The 13509-nt window shown below is 43.6% G+C and overlaps 1 long non-coding RNA gene across 2 annotated transcripts in view; it reads left to right on the top strand.

Moving 5' to 3' along the window:
* LOC140384606 (uncharacterized) overlaps nt 1–12340 on the top strand; it is a 46031-nt gene extending 33691 nt beyond the window's left edge. For both annotated transcript variants that reach the window (XR_011933103.1, XR_011933102.1), the window contains one exon: nt 12052–12340. This is a non-coding gene — a long non-coding RNA (uncharacterized lncRNA). The remainder of the gene's footprint in view (nt 1–12051) is intronic.
* Nucleotides 12341–13509: the final 1169 nt, after the last annotated feature.

Raw genomic sequence — 13509 nt, 5'->3', positions numbered from 1 at the left:
AAGCAGCAATGCCAGTGCTCTGTGAGCAAGTTTTCTCGTTGCCATCTCAGGTGGGAAGTGACACTTTTTATTTAAATTGGGAGGTGACATTTTCTTCCCGCTATAATTATGTCTGCAACCTGAAAACTGACTTATCCTCTTGACGTTCAATGGCTTTATCAGCGATAATGAATAACAATGAGGCTCTCAAGATGTTCTTAATGTTTAGAGTAAAATGATTTTGGATTCAGATGGTTGCAACATAATGGAAATCAATCCAGCATAACTGCTAAACATCTTAACAATAATTTCTGAGAGCCTTTCTTGCTAGAAAGTTCCAGAAACGTGGCTGGATAAAGGTTGGAAATTGGTCGTACCTTACAGTTGCAATAAAAATGTATGAACCAGCAGCAACCACTTTAAATCTCACATGGAATTTCACACAACATTATTCACATCAACAAGGATTGTTCACAAATCATGAAGCAGCTCATAATAGCTGCGAAAGCTTGGAATATGTCAAAATTAAGCGGACATCCCATAACTGTCATCTTCACAAACTAAAAGGTACTCTCTGCTTACTCGCTTCCGAAACATAATACTTAGAATCGGGAATTTTAGCTGTCCAATGTGCCTCCCTGATATTGACAGGAGAATCTTATTGCTCTTCCAGTGGATATATTTTTGTCATCCGATACACAAGCTCAATGAGTACCCAACTCCCTTTAAAAAGGTACATGTGATGGTGGTCTTCTTGAAGAAGATGGGGACCTCGGAGTGGAGTACTGGCAGGTTAAAGATGTCCGCAAATACCTCTGCCAGCTGGTCCGCGCAGGCTCTGAGTGCATGACCAGGGATCCCGTCGCCTTCCGAGCGTTCACTTTCAGGAAGGCCGATCTGACTTCGGAAGCTGTGATGGTGGGTATGGGTGAGTAATGGACTGCCGGGGCACTCGACAGCGGATTGTTGGCTACTTGCTCGAACCGAGCATAGAATGCATTGAATTCATTGGGAGGGGTGCGCTGCTGCCGGAGATACTGCTCGGCTTCGCTTTGTACCCTTTATGTTGTTTAGCCCTTGCCACAATAGCCGAGAGTCTGTCTGTGACTCTAGCTTGGTTTGATATTCTCTCTTGGCATCTCGGATGGCTTTGCGGAGGTCGTATCTGGATTTCTTGTACAGGTCAGGGTCGTCTGACTTGAACGTCTCAGATCTGTCCTTCAGTAGGGAGTCAATCTCGTGATTTAGCCATGGTATCTGGTTGGGGAACGTACGTACTGCTTTCTTTGGCACGCAGTCGTCCACACATTTGCTGATGAAGTCTGTGACGGTGGTGGCATACTCATTTAAGTTGGTCGCTGAGTTGGTCAGTGAGGCCACACCTGGAATATTGTGTGCTATTTTGGCCTGCTTCTCTGTGCAAGGATGCTTTAGAGGGAGTACAGCGAAGGTTAACTTGACTGATTCCTGGGATGGCAGTACTGACGTATGAGGGAAGATTGAGTCGGTTAGGATTGTATTCACTGGAGTTCAGAAGAGTGAGGGAGGATCTCATAGGAACCTATAAAACTCTGACAGGACTGGACAGGGTTGATGCAGGAAGTATGTTCCCGATGGCGGTGATCCAGAGACAGGGGTCACAGTTTGTGGATAGACCGTTTCGGACAGAGATGGAGAAAAATCTATTCACCCAGAGAGTGGTTGGCCTGTGGAATTCATTTCCACAGGGAAGTAGTTGAGGTCGAAACCTTGTATGTTTTCAAGAAGCAGTTCGATATAGCACTTGGGTTGAAAGGGCTCAAAGTATATGGGGCAAGGTGGGATCTGACTATTGAGTTGGATGGTCAGCCATGATCATAATGAATGGTGGCGTGGGCTCGAAGGGCCGAATGGCCTCCTCTTGCTTCTATTTTCTATGAACCTGAAAGGGATCCGTACCTTGTGATGATATCACCAGGTAAGCAATGTGCCTGCCTCACCCAACATTGTGCTCTTTGAAATTCTCCCCCACTATATTTAAATGTATGATATTGAGTCTTTTTAAAAAAATATTTTATTAAGGCTTTTATATATTTACACATCAAACACAACCACAAAACAAAACAAGCCAACACGGCTACAAGTAACCAAATCAGCCGTAAAATTCCCGTACCAGCCTTCCCGAACAGGCGCTGGAATGTGGCGACTAGGGGTTTTCACAGTAACTTCATTTGAAGCCTACTTGTGACAATAAGTGATTTTCATTTCATTTCATCAACTACATACCTAACACCCCACCATCCCGCTCCCCCCCCCCCCCCACTCCCCAGCTCCCCAACCTCCCCATTTTATCCGCCCCACCCCCACTGCTGACATCTTAACTGTGCTCAAAGAAGTCGATGAACGGCTGCCATCTCCGGGCAAACCCTTCCACAGACCCTCTCAAGGCAAACTTTATCTTTTCCAACCTAAGAAACTCTGCCAGGTCACTCACTCACACTCTGGTTTCGGGGGCCTGAGTCCCTCCATCCTAATAAGATCCGTCTCCACGCTACCAGGGAGGCAAAGGCCAAAACATTGGCTTCTCTTGTCCCCTGGACTCCCGGGTCTTATGGCACCCCAAAGATCGCCACCTCTGGACCCGGGACCACCTTCACCTTCAATACCTCCAACATAATGTCGGCAAACCCCTGTCAGAATCCCCCAAGCTTCGGACATGCCCAAAATATATGGACATGATTCGCGGGCCCTCCCGCACACCATCCATGCATATCCTCCACCCCTTCAAAAAACCTGCTCATCCTGGCCACCGTCATGTGTGTCCTGTGGCCCACCTTAAACTGAATAAGGCTAAACCTAAGGCACAACGAGGATGCATTCACCCTCCTCAAAGCCTCCTCTCACACCCCAGCTTCCACCTCGCTCCCAATTCTTCCTCTCATTTACACTTCACAACCCTATCGGGGCTTCCTCCCAATCCATCAACTCTTTGTGAATTTCTGACTCTTTACCCTCCCTTACCCCTGTTCTGGACACCACCTTGTCCTGCAGCCCCTGTCCAGTCCTGTTAGAGTTTTATAGGTTCCTATGAGATCCTCCAAAAGTATAATTTCTCTGGTCTATTTTCAAAGTCCTTATCCATCTATCAAAATTACTCTGTTTAATCCTTTCAAACGCTATGTATGTTTGACCAAATTATTTCCTTAAATTTCTAAACGTTTGTCTGTAGGCTTCAGGCACTAGTTCATAAGCACCTAAGATGGATTTTTTCACGTCCTAATACGACTCAGATACCTCCTCTGATAGTGATGCAAACACTTCACTAGCCCTACCTACGAGCTTTGTTTGAATCAGTAATACCCACATGTCCTGTGGCCATTTCATTTGTTTAGCTACTTTCTCAAATGAAATGAAAAAGGCTTCTACCTCCTTCTCATCAAACCTTGGCAATGCTTGGACATATTTAAATAGATCCCCACCAAGCCATCAACTATGATGCTCTTTCTCACTATACTCATCACTATCATCCAATTGTACGTTTCTCTTTACGCCTGCCAATTTTACCTGACTGTCATGTTTCATGGCCATTTTCTGAAGTTCAAACTCTCTCTCTTTATCTTTTTCCCTGATTTGTATCTCCCTTTCTCTTTCTTATTCTTCTCTATCTCATTCGTATTCAAGATGCTTTAATTCTTTCTCATGTTCCATTTGTTTAAGTTGTAACTGAATTTTTGCCATTTCCAATGAGTCAAACTGTATCTCAGGCAACTTTAAATGCTTAGCCACCGCCATAATTACCTCACCTTTTTGCATTTTGTCAGATAATGTTAACTGCAATGTTTTTGCCAAATCTAACAGTCTGCTTTTAGTCTCTGTCCGTAAGATACTGCGTGTACCCCCAAAAGCTTCTGAGCCTCTGAAAGAGCCATTGTCCACAATACACTCCCTACTTAAACTAGAATACCACACCTGAAAAGCAATCACAATATGCTCACCCCTCAACTGCAGCCGCTTGCAGTTGTGGCTGCTGTTTGAGAGCCAATTCCATTGCTATTTTAGCAGCAAATCTATTGCCGCATGAGACTTCATCGTCTGCGGTAGTATGCGCTTCACACTTTAAAACGGCTATCTTGCTGGGCAGCTGAACAGCATCTAGTAAATTTAAAACCAATTTAGCATGTTTAATAGGTTGGCCGGAGGAAGTTATGAATCCCCTGTTTTTCCATAATTGGCCAAAATCATCTACTACCCCAAAAGCGGATCGGGAATCATAGGAATATTGACTGTTTTATTTTTAGCTAGAATACATGCTTTAGTCAGGGCAAACTATTCAGCCCCTTGAGCAGACGTTCCCGAAGGCAGAGCAAAAGTTTCCACTATCTCGAATGGAGTTACTATTGCATAGCCGGCCAAGAGGGTCATATCATTTGGTCAGTTTACTGACGCATCGGTGAAAAAGATAATATCTGGATTTTCGAGTGGGTGACTCAATAAATCAGGTCGAGGGTTTGTGGTGGCTTCAACCAATTGTAAACAGTCATGATCATACAGATGTTCTGCTTCGGAGCGCGCGTGCAAGAGTGTAGCAGGGTTGACAGCTGGCGCTCACTTGTAGGTAAAGTTGGTTTTAGAGAGGACCCAGTGCATCGAGCCGCAGTAAAATGCTACGTTGCGGATGAATTAAGCAGCAGCAAAATTGATTTTTTTTCCTACTGTGACTGCCGTGGCTGCTACTGCTCTTAAGCAACTTGGCATACCCTTTACCACAGCACATAGGGCCACCGAGTAATAGGCAAGCGGTCTTTTCCATCCTCCATGCTCTTGCACCAGGACCCCTGTTGCAAATCCCCCTGCTTCATTCACAAAAAGGCAGGGGCGCTAATCATGACTACGAAATTATGCTAATCAAGTTACAAAATACTTGCTCCCTCTCTGGGATCCAGGTAACAACCGAAGGGGCGTCATGTAGAGTAGCCTTGCGTAGTACTGCGTCCATCTCTCTATAGCCCGGTATCCAATGCCTGCAATAGCCCACCATGCCGAGGAAGGTAAAGGTTTCCTTTTCCGTGCGTGGAGTTGGAACACTTGCTACACCCTGTTCTCTTTCAGACCCAAGCCTCCACTGTCTTTGTTGCAGCTAAAGTTCCAAATACTGAACTGTCTCCTGACAGAATTACAGTTTGTCAATTGAGACCCTATGCCCTCTTTCTCCAGATGTGATAATAAAAAAGGGTTAAAACCAACTTTACCTGTTGACGAACTGAAAATGAAAATCGCTTATTGTCACAAGTAGGCTTCAATGAAGTTACTGAGAAAAGCCCCTAGTCGCCACATTCCGGCACCTGTTCGGGGAGGCTGGTACGGGAATTGAACCGTGCTGCTGGCCTGCCTTGGTCTGCTTTAAAAGCCAGTGATTTAGCCCAGTGTGCTAAACCAGCCCTCCCTCTGAGGCTATCAATAAATCGTCATCATATTGAGGGAAAGGTGAGCCTGCAGACAACTGGCACTCGTCCAAGTCTCTTTTAATACTGTTAATTCCGATATGTAAAGCAAATAGTTATTGACTTTCTGGGTGCAATGGTATAGAGAAAGAGGCTGAGCATAAATCTATGATGGAGAAGGTATCTGCTGTTGGTGATATAGAAGACAAAATAACATTTGTGTCCGGCCCCAATGGAGCAATAATGATAACAATTTTATTGATGGCTCTGAGATCTTGTCCAAACCACCACTCGTTGGGTCTTCCTACCTTTGGAATGGGGAGTGTAGGTGTGTTACAGGGGCTTTGTGTTCTCTTCAGCACCCCTTGTTGTAATAGTGTATTGATCACTCCCTCTATTTCTTTTTCTGCTTCCGGTGACAACCAGTATAGTTTTAAGCAGGGCAGGGCAATGTTCTGTCACTGCACCCTAAGCGCTGGGCAGAATGTACTTTTCCAACATGATTTTTATGTTGGGCCCATAGATATGCCAGTACCTGGGCCAGGATTGAAGGGAGTAAATGGTGGCTCTCTCGGGGAGGTTGATGTCTTTCGAATGTAGCGGGCCATTGCTCCTCTTCCCAGGTCACTTTGTCCTCCTGTTTGCCATAAAATTCTATCAGGCAATTTTGTCCGTCTATTTCAATATAAATCCCATGTATTACTTTTTTCCTTTGGCCTCTTTGATCACTTCTCCTATTTGCTTTGCCTTAGCGGGATATCTTATGGCCAATGTTAAATGGGGTTCTGAAGTTAAACCCATCCTAAAAACGTCCCTTTGACTATGGGTGAACTGTACTAACATTCCTAATCCCACAATACCGAAAAAGAAAAAGGAGTGACATGCAATGATGGCTGCTTTCCTAAGTGACATTGCGCTTGTAAATTGTATGCATGCTCATCCTCACGAGCATTCCAAGCCGTGCAATGGGTCACGATTTTCTCTCGCCTGGACTCTATCAGGTGTTTTAATAGCTGTGCCCAAGGGTCATTAACCTTTTGTAAGACTTTCTGCAGTTTACATTTTTTTTTCCGATAGTGTGGGATTCCTGCCAACTACGCCAATTTGTCGTGGAAATTAGAGTGTTCCGGCTGCATAGCCAGTGCACTACACTCTGAGATTCGATTGAACAAAGCATATTTTTATAGTCTGAAATAACAGCTTGAAGTAAACAGCCATGTTTATATTAAGTAGAACTTGTAAAGTACGTAAGATGAAATACGTAGTACGTATGTTCTTGCCCTTGGCTAAAAACAACTCCAGGACACATTTTGTCATCTTTCGGAGGACAATGTGTTTTCATAATAAGGCGGAGACCAAAATATTAAGCAGTATTTTGTTTGTTACCTGACCTACTTATTTTCGTTCAAAAAGTGTCAAGCATTTCCCAGCATGCTTCTAAGTTGACTACTCATTAATTTCCACAAGGACACTACCCTGAGGAACATCTGCAGCAATTGTCCTGGAGCTGAGATGATTGGTCTCCAGGAATCATAACCGTCTTCCTATGTGCAACGTATGATTTCAGCGAGGGGAGAGTTTTCCCCTGATTCCCACTGACTTCAATTTTAACTTAAGAACTCAAGGAAGAGGAGTTGCCCAAGCTTCAACCCCTTGAGCCTGCTTCACCATTCAACATGACCATGGCTGATCATCGGCCTTAACTCCACTTTCCCACCACGCTCCTCAGATCGATGGCTTTGTGGTGCCAGACAAATGCTGCTTTGATTTCAAAGGCAGGCATTTTCATTTCACCTCTGGAATTCAGCTCTTTTGTTCATGTTATGAGGTCAGGAGCTGAATGGTCCTGTTGGAACCCAAACTGAGCATTGGCAGCAGGTTACTGGTAAGTAAGTGTCACATGATAGCACTGTTAACAAAACCTTTTATCACTTTGTTTATGATTGAACATAGCTTGATGAGTTGCAGTAATTGGCCAAATTGGGTTTGTGGACAAGGAAGCTCTGTGCACTCTGCCGTTTTGCCAGGTACATGCCACCATTATAGCTGTACGAGAACAGCTTTTGGCTAGAGGTGCAGATAGCTTTCGAGCACAAGTCTTCAGCACCACAGCCAAGATGATGCCAGGGCCCATAAACTTTGGTGTATTCAGTGCCTTCAGCCACTTTTTGATCTTGGACGTGATTCAACAGCCTTGTGGTGCCCGACTCAGTGATGCAACACAACCATTAAAACACGCAAGAGGCCTCTAATGAGATCTCACAAGGTGTCGTGATCCAGATTTACAAATTTAAATATGTCAACACCCGATTCTCCTGAGGCCCGGCAACGAATGCCCCCGCCTGGGAGACTTCACTTTGGTGCCGTTTAGCACATGGACCAGGCGGAACAGCACTGGGAGGGGGCCTCCCAGGCCATCGGTGGCCATGGTGTTTACCCAGGCACTCTCACTGCCACCCAGGCACCTTGCGCTGCCAGGCTGCCACCTTAGCACTGCCACCTGGGCACCTGGCAGTGCCACATGGGCACCCTGGCAATGCCCCCTGGCAGTGCCACCTGGCATGCCAGGATGACAGTGCCAAGGTATCCAGCTGCCAGGTTGCCCAGGCCAGTGATCGGGCCCGGGGGTGCCCTGCTTGCTCTTAAGAGGGGAGGGGGCACGAGCATCCCTAAGTGGTAAGTTGGGGCATGGGGGCTTTGGAGGCTGCCGTGGTGAGACTGAGGTGGGGGGGGGGGGGGTCACAAGATCGGGGCAACTCTCTTCCTGTGGATGTGAGGTAATGCGGCCTCCGTGGGGCATGCCTTGGTGGGGCCAAAGAAAACCAAAATCCTGTTTGATGGCGGGGACGTTCTTGTCGCTGCAGGTGCTGAGAAACGCCCCTCCATACACACCCAAAATGGAACTCTGTTTTTTGGGTGTTAAATCGTGCCCGTTTGTAGACTGAGTATAATTCGTAGAAATCGAATGATGGCTGGGAAGCCAAAATGGATTATCCATTTGGCTTTTCTGGACTGAAAATGTTTGTACTCCATATTGGAAGTGACATTTTGATTGTAGGAGCAAATTAATCTCGTAGATGGTGTTATTATGATACCAGTGATTTTGTTCTGAATGGTATATTGACAGCCAGTGCTTCTCTCAATCATTTAATGGGTAAATGTAGGCTCAGCGTGTTATTGAGCCATGCATTTCAAGGATACTGAAAGTTCAATGTTCAGCCTATGATGAGCTAACTGACTTCAGACAAGGTAGCCATTCATAATTACAATTAGTATGTTTGGACCAGGAAAAGGGAAAAATAAGCTGAAATGAGTGTTTAAAAATCTCTTGGATGATACTTAACGTGTGACCATTGGATGAGGACACAGTCGGACCTCAGTCAAAACATTGCAAATGCTCACCTTACAGGTTGAGAGATCAAAAATGATTACTTGGTCCAGCATGAGTTTGGACTTCCAGAGTGTAGAAAGGGAATGTGAGGGAAAAAGAAATTTGTAGGCCGGTATGCACCTTTGTATATTGAAGAATTATGGATTCTCCACACAGCAAAACATATATCTGCCATTGGTTTGGTCCCAGCAAATACACACGCATCATGTGAATAACTTAAGAAGCCTTCAGCAATAAAAGCCAGCATGCCATTAATTTATTTCTGACCATTCATTGTTTTCTGTCATAAACTCCTTTATTCTCCTTGCTTTACTCTGTAAAAAGTATCAAGGTTGTAGCTAGAATAGCTTGAAGTACATTAGTGAGGAACCTGTTGCCGGTGATGAACAGTGACCATGAGATGTCAAAAGGGATTATGTCATAATAGATGTCTGATGTGGGAGGTGAAACATTACAGAAATAATTTAGAATTCTACTTTAGATGCATGTGTTGCTCACCCAGATCCAATATAAATGGCCAATTGCTTTTCAACAGCCGAGCACCACTTTAATAACCGAAAATTAATCAAATAGGAGATTCATTTTGAATGCAATTGAAATATATTTGAAGGTCAAAGTAAGGATAGTCAAGTAGGTAGGAAAAGTCTGAGAACATCTTTATGTTAATGTTCGACAGGGATCCTTCATTTTGAAAGATATGCTTTGGCTTCTTTAGAATGATTTTCCATGTTCAGAAACAGGATCATTTTGAATATCACTTACCATTGTTTCAGAATTCACATCCACACTTTTAGAAATTCCATCAGGCTTTTCCAGTAAGCCGTGATTTCCTAATTAAGGCTCCTGTGTTTTTTAAACATCTTGGTGTAACCAATTTCTTGTACCTTGCTTAAAAGATAAATATAAACCCGACTTAAAATCTTTTCAGAGCTATTTCCTGTACAAAGATTAACAAAGTGATGGCACCAATTTTGTGTAAGGATTATGTTGAGTACTTGTCCACCTTTAAATAAAGTTAAACTATTTCTGTGTTCAGGGATGGACAATAAATGGTTCTTCAATTGAAATAGCGCTGTAATGTATGACAACACTTATGCAATAATGGTAAATGGAAGAGTCAATTTATTTTTGCTGAACAGATCCTTATGATGAATCAATGTAGTAAAAACACGCCTACATTACAATGCAGCATTTAACAGTGACATTTTAAGGTGTCAGAACATTTTACACTGGTCTTTCCGATTCCTGATTCCTTGGTAGGCTTCCCGGAAGGTGAACAGGATTTTACAGTCCCACCTGTTGTTCTGCTGTAGGTGGCTCGGAAAATCTGGAGTAGCAGCCAAAGGTCCGTTGACTTAAGGTGGGAATTTCTGGTCCTGCCAAAATCCCGGCCCATGTGGTTTTTTTTAGGGCGTCCATAAAAGTAGTGTGCGGGGCGGTGTGGGGGGAATGCTATGTTCCTCTGGCCCTCACGATGAAGATCCTGACCTTTGAAAAAGTGCACCCAATTTGGCAACAAGGCCTTCCTCACCCATGAGAAAGGTGTGGGTTTGGGGAGGCAGATGAAAATCGTTTTTCCAAAAAAATTAGTTCAGTCTTTTGCGACCCGATTCGCACCTCCATTGGGAACAAAAATCTGGCTCAAGGTGTAGTTAGGGAAGATGACTTCAAACCATAGATTCTGGAAAGTCAGAGTTGTATATTGGCACCAACCTGACTTATGATTTATTTTATTTATTAAATATACATTTTACCTTTAAAATTGAGTAAATAATTTCAATTTATTGTAGAGGACTTTGAAAACACGAAACAATTTCAGAACATATTAGAAGTGTGTGTCAGCTACCGCTCTGTTGGTAGCACACTTACTTTTGAGTTAAAAGGTTCCAAGTTCAAGTCTCACTCCCAGGCTTGAGCACAGACATCAAGAACCGAGGGAGCACTGAACTGTCGGAGGTACCATCTTTCAGATGTGACTGATATGTTGGGTGTTCTGGATCACATACAGGTCACCAACACTTGAAATAGTGCAACACTATTTTATTGAATCATTAACTGTTTAAACATACTTAGACTGTGGGTTAATACGATACTAGCTTTAACTAAAGACCTTTGCCTTGTCCTAATTAGTCGATGCACTCAGCACATGGTGAATGTTTGTGTTGCAGGCTGTGTGCTCTGTCCTCCTAGCTAGCTGCAACTCGAATGAACGGGAACTCTGATGGCCCCTGTCTTTATAGTGCGTGTGCTCTCACTGGTGATTGGCTGCGGTGTTGTGTGTGTCTGCACCATGATATACTGGTGTCTATTATGGCAGTGACATTAAAGAGAGCTCCCATCTGCCTGCTTGGATGGATATAGACGATCCCATGACATTATTTCAGAGAACAGCAAGAAGGTTGCTGCTCCTGGCCCTTTAGTCAATATTTGGCCTCAAACATCATCACAAAAATTATCTGGTCATTGTCTCTTTGTGGGAGTTTGCTGAGATCAAATTTACTACCATGTTTCCCAGATTCCAACAGTGACGACACTTGGAAAAAGCACTTCATTGGTTGTAAAGCACTTTGAGATGTCTGGTAGTCGTGGAAGTCAGTCTATAAATGCAAATCTTTTTTTCAGCTAATGAAAGAAAACATCATCAAGTATTAAGATCTGTTGTGCCATTTAAAGGACTGTGAGGGCCATGAAGAATCCAGCACAAGTTTGTAGAGTCATACAGAAAGTAACATTATTTGCAACAATATGTACACAGTACCAATAGTTCACTACTAGTTCCCTCTCTACCCGGTACCACACTGGCCAGCTCTAGTTATATAGATGCACTGCTAATGATTGCCCCCCAACCCCCATTGGTGGAGCTCATATTCCCCAAGGAACATGGGATAACCGCCTTCCGTGCTCGGTGGGCACCGCAGGGGTTGGACTGTTTCATCGACCCCATTTTCACATTTTGATTTAATGGTTTTAAGTTTCCGTTCCTCTTTGTTCTTTTTGGGCTGTGCTCCATTTGTCTTTTAGGAATGGCCCTTTAAATTTATCCCTCAGTTAATTCCTGTTCTTCTATTTAGTTTACTGGGTCCTAAAATACAACATGGGGTAACCAATTGTCCCCAGCCAATAGGATCTGGACAGGTTATAACAAGTCCACATTCTAATGTCTCAAATTATGCGTACTAACAATCTGAGACAGTCATCTAGACAAGGTGCATTTATTTCTCATTTGATTGGCTCATTCTGCCCTGTTTGATTTTGCTCTAGGAGAATGTATTCAGCCATAAGAGAAGGAACCAAACATCTACCAGGTCACATTTTGCTGTGAAAGGGATCTGACAGTGTTTGTGCGAGTTGTATGTCCTTGCACATTTTAGATTTTAAAATTTGGGCATGGCAATTTGCTGAAAACACAAATTGGAGTGAGGAAAATGGACAGTCTGAAGGACTTAAAGGAGCTGAAAATTTGAGTGGGTGGACTCAATGTCAAATCGCATGCAGAAAGACAAAGAAACAAAGGGAATGAAAAGTTGTGAGAACAATAAAGTGATTCAAAGCAAAGGTTATGACAATAAAAGTCTTGGAAATCTGCATCATGTTCTTGTTTGTGTTACATTGTGTACGTAAAAGCACTTGTGCAATTAAAGTGGAAATTTGGCCACATTTCGCCATAACAAAAGACCTCACAAGACAGACTTCATTATAACATAGGTATTTTATCACATACCACTGAATAAATTTTCAATGCCAAAAAATGGTGAATATATAAACATTAGAAATTGCTGCTGTTTTATTGTTAATATTTTAACTCTGTCTGGAACAATGCCATAACCTCCTGGCTCCATAACATCGGATTTGGGGGGTACCCCAAAGGTGCCCCAAAGGGGATCCAACTCAGAACTTCCCAGGTGAGCACATGCATGGCAATTGTCCTACTTTCCTCTGGGCAATCACACTGTAATGGGAACCATTGGAAATGTGATTTAAATCACTAACTTTGGATGGTTTCAATGGGGTTACGCTGTTAGTTACTCTGGAGAGAATTAAAACTCTTCTGGCTTCAGGTTAACCATTTTAAACACTCTGACAGATCCCGCACAGGAGGCTCCCCACATCCCCCCTCCCCTGCACGAAGGTACCTCGTGTCCCAACCTGTGAGCCCAACTCTCATCCCCCCCACCAACCTCCGATCCCCCTCAAATCACATCCGCTTACCTTAGACACCTACCTTCTCCCTGGCCTATCATTTTCATTGGGACCTTTAAACTCGCCTGCTTTATGGCAGCTACTGTAATAGAAATGGGGCATGGCCTCCCTCACTCTGACTCACTTCAGCTTTGATGTTGAGTCTCAGGAATGTGCTGTATCGCGAAACCTGAGCTGGGAGATGGGGCAAGACAGGCACGGAAGGAATTTCACACAGTTCAGTGGGTACAGAGTGGCATTCCAACACAGATTGCCACTCCACTGAAGTTACAACCAATACTTTTTATTAAAGAATCAATTATTAGAAATGATTATAAATAAATCATTTAGATGAAATTCACACTTTAAGTTACAACAAATTAATTAATAGTCCTGTTGTCCACAAAAGCACCAAATTTTTCATCATGACACTATTTAAGTGCGGAATAAGAGGCTACAGGTGCTGCTAATCGTAAACAAAAAATGCTGGAAGCATCTGAATGATCAATAATGGGTGGCACGGTAGCACAGTGGTAAGCA

Source organism: Scyliorhinus torazame, chromosome 10 (genome assembly GCF_047496885.1).
Source record: "Scyliorhinus torazame isolate Kashiwa2021f chromosome 10, sScyTor2.1, whole genome shotgun sequence".
Classification (NCBI taxonomy): Eukaryota; Metazoa; Chordata; class Chondrichthyes; order Carcharhiniformes; family Scyliorhinidae; genus Scyliorhinus; species Scyliorhinus torazame.
The sequence above is the reverse complement of the archived record's forward strand: the minus strand, read 5'-3'. Positions and strand labels throughout refer to the sequence as shown.